At 47.9% G+C, this 3,710-nt stretch overlaps 1 long non-coding RNA gene across 1 annotated transcript in view; it reads right to left on the reverse strand.

Moving 5' to 3' along the window:
- The window catches only part of LOC109312562, a 7,813-nt gene extending 5,018 nt beyond the window's left edge, over positions 1-2,795 (reverse strand). The window contains exon 1 of the long non-coding RNA XR_002101845.1: positions 2,714-2,795. This is a non-coding gene — a long non-coding RNA (uncharacterized LOC109312562). The remainder of the gene's footprint in view (positions 1-2,713) is intronic.
- Positions 2,796-3,710: the final 915 nt, after the last annotated feature.

Consider the following 3,710-nt stretch of genomic DNA (forward strand, 5'->3'; position numbering starts at 1 on the left):
CATGATCAGGGGGCAGCAGGGCAGGCCCTAAGAGGAGAGGCTCAGGGACCTGAACCTGTTCAGCCTCCACAAGAGAAGGCTGAGGGTTGATCTAGTGGCCTGATTTTAATGAAACTTGCAGGAATGGTAGCTCTGTGTGATGGCATAAAGCCTGCCAAGTTTCAAGGAGAAAGGTGCAGGGGGTTGAGGGAAACTGCACCCTAAATTCTTGAGAGCAAAGCTCCTGTCACTTGTATGTGTTAAGCCACAACAGGGTCAAAACTGCAGGCCTGCTACCCCTGCTGAGGCCACAAACCTGCCAGGTTTCAAGGAGATAGGTGCAGGTGGTCTGGGGAAACTGCATCTCAAGCTGAGGACAAGCAAAATTTGTGACATGGGTGACACTGTGTGTGTTAAGGCACAGCACGGTGAAAGCTGCAGCCAGTCAGCTGTCAAGGAGAGAGGTGCAGGGGGACCTGCACCTCTGGAATGTTGTTCCATCAAAATGTCAAAACACTGGTCAAAACTAAACACTTCCATTTTGCACGACCCTAGTAGGCAGCATCTACTAATATAACTGGGGGAACGGCGACACCGCAGATCACTGTCTCCTCCACAGCGGGTGCGTAGTATCCTTTCTCCACGAGGCCAGGCAGAGGGGAGTTTTTGAACACATGCATATCATGCATGCTTCCAACCCACCTTGTATAAATGTTCATGAACCAGCCCCAGTGGTCCACCATAGCTTGCAGGATCATGGAAGTATATCCTTTCCTGTTTGTGGAAGTCCACTCCCTGCCTGCAGGGCACAGCACTGGGATATGAGTGCTGTCTAAAGCCCCCACGTAGTTTGGGAACCTTTCTCATTAAAGCCATCTATGACTTGCTGCGGATTCACCAGGTGGACACTTTGTTTGCAGCGATTTCCTTAAGCAGCTGGCATACCTCACGAGTTGCCAGCCCGACCATGCAGGCAGCCAAGCTGAATTGGTTCACGATGTAGCAGAGGCTGAATGGGCTGGCCAGTTTCTTGATGGCCATTGCAACTGTCTTGTCTGGTGAGATGGCCCGACTCATGTTAGTGTCCTGCCTCATGATGTGGGGCCCCAGCATCAAGATGATATGATAGAATGTCTCCCATTTCATTCAGAACATCTCCAGCCACTGCTGGTCATTCCAAATCATCAGCACAATTCGCTCCCATGAGTCTGAGCTGCTCTCGTGGGCCCACACCATGCAAATTTTGGTCCTCCTCAGGTTTTTCAACAGAACCCAGTCAAATTCCACTTCTTCACTTTCCTATGTGTATTCCAAGTCCTCTGGGTAACTGTATCTTATTATTATTATTGTCATTAATGCTGTTAAAGCAGGAACACAACTTGCCACTGAACACTGTAGTACAGTTCCTATCCTTCTCAAAAGTTGCAGCAGTAATCCCCAGGTAAACAGCATTTGCAGAAGCAGTACTGCCACTTCCTCCTCCTCCTCCTCCTGCTCACCCATGTCCTCCATATTCTCCATATCAGAGGACTCTTGACTGCGTTGTTCTCCATTTGTAAGTATTTCATCCTCATTCTCCATTTTGCCCCTCTCCATCATCAGCGGCTTCTCACCTGTCTGCACCAAGCCAACACTTCACCCCAGCACTCCCGGGCACTGGAGCTTTTGCACATCCTTTCATCCTGAGCTTAGCACTCATTGGTGTTCTGATGTAATCAAGCTTGTAACAAAAAATGTTTTGTCTACTATTCTCCTGATAATGTAGGCTACTCAAAACTTTTGCCACTTCAGGGAAAATAGGCTGTGCTTCTGTAATAAAATGATTTTGCACAAGCAGGTAGGTAGGTATCAATTTTTGCAACATTCTGGGCCATTGAGCAGTCATCCCAAAGTACAGTGGCCCTATTTACTACTTCATCAGGTCTTTTTTGTTGTTAAACTGGGTGCTTCATCACCTTTGGGTGTTTTGACACTTACAGGTAATGACTTCACAATCCTTGGAATTTTCCCAGACCCTCATTAAAGCACAGCCTGAGTATAAAGGCACCCTCCCTGCCCCCACAAAAAATTGCCAGTCCCCTTTCACAAATCACTTGTGCTCTTGACCACACCAGTGGGGGGATGTACTTTCCTCCTCTTGGGGGGAAGGCAACCATTGCTTTTTACATTGTTTATCACCCATGGCCACCTGGAACAGCACCCTGCTCGCACCATAGCAGAGTGCTTCAGAGATTTTTGTAGCAAGCAGAGACAGTCCTGTGAAACCTCACTTGAAGTTTTGGCAGATTCCTCAGTAGCCAAAGTGGAAAGTGCAGATGACTAGGGTGGCAAATTCCATGAGTCACTGCATAAGGATGATGCTGTCTGCAAGTAAGTGCCATTTCAGAGGGGCGGCCTGGGGTTTAAGACCTACTTTACTTGCACACAAAATCAGAGACTTTGCAAATTTTTCTACCTTCTCTTTGTGCTCTTTTCCAGTCCAGTGCCAGAGTGTCTGGGTTTTTTTCCACACCAAAGTGAGGCTGCTGGTGGAGGGAGGGGATTGCTTTACTGAAGCACTCTAAAATGGGGGAGCAAGTCAGGGTCCACATTCACTGTATCAAAGGAGGTTTGAGTCAGGCGAGGGATGACAGCACAGTGGGGGCAGAGAAGAACTCATTCCAGTCACAAGACTTGTCCCTGGGGGGCACAGGAATACAGCTTCGAGTGCTAATTGATGCCCACAGTGTGCAACATGCGACTCATAAGAGGACATGGCAATGTGCTACACGCCACCTTTGGTAAGTGACACCTGACACTTGTCTATACCCTGAGGGGGGGTGCAAATACAAGTGACCACCCCAGGCACAGCACTTTGAGGCCCCCACAGAGACAGGTGGAACAGACAAGGCAACTCAGTGCTGCTGCCAGCCTCATATCTGAATGCTCGCCAACTCCCCTCCCCTGCCAGCGCTGCCGCAGCACATGGGATCGACTCTGCATGGGGTGGGAGGCTAATTTGCCCAAGGCCCTGCACCAGTGATGTATCATGGATCTCCAGGGCCTGGGGGATAAACCCAGGGTGATGCTGTCCTTACTCCCACGTGCCCCAGACAAGCCACCTTCTACAGTGGTTTTGGCAGTGGGTGGTTAAGGAAGGGGTGAGAAGCATGGAGTGGTGGCACCCCCTTTGTGTCTGTGCCAGGGCGGCTGCACCACCTGCCACCATCAGTACACCACTGCCCAACACCCTGATAGGGTCATCTCTGGTTGGGGGAGATGCATTGTTTAGTTCAAATTTTTTTGTAAACAGGGCTGGTGGAATTTTATGGGCATGAAGGAAGGTACGTGAGGTGCACAAGAGGCACCACTACAAATTCTGATGCTCTTTCTATCCTCACTCCCTCTGGTTTTTAGATCCCCTTCCACTGCTAGCTGCAGGCTGATCAATCCCCGTTGGTGTGACAAGAGGCAGAAAGAGAAAGGAAGGAAGAAAGACAAGATGAGGAAAATAACAACAATTCCTTCAGAATTCTCTCAAGAACTGAACTATAATATAATAACAGGTAATAGTAATAATAGGAGTCAATAATACTATTAATTCCAATAGTAATATATTAATAAGAGTTTGTAGTAATAGTAATATTAATGATGATTTATTAGTGGTCAATAATAATTGTAACAGTTAAATTCCTTATCATAGTATTTCAAAGCAAGTAGATCTGGCTTATCACTCTGCAAATATCACACAC

Source organism: Crocodylus porosus, unplaced genomic scaffold (genome assembly GCF_001723895.1).
Source record: "Crocodylus porosus isolate Cpor-Errol unplaced genomic scaffold, CroPor_comp1, whole genome shotgun sequence".
In the NCBI taxonomy this organism is placed as follows: domain Eukaryota; kingdom Metazoa; phylum Chordata; order Crocodylia; family Crocodylidae; genus Crocodylus; species Crocodylus porosus.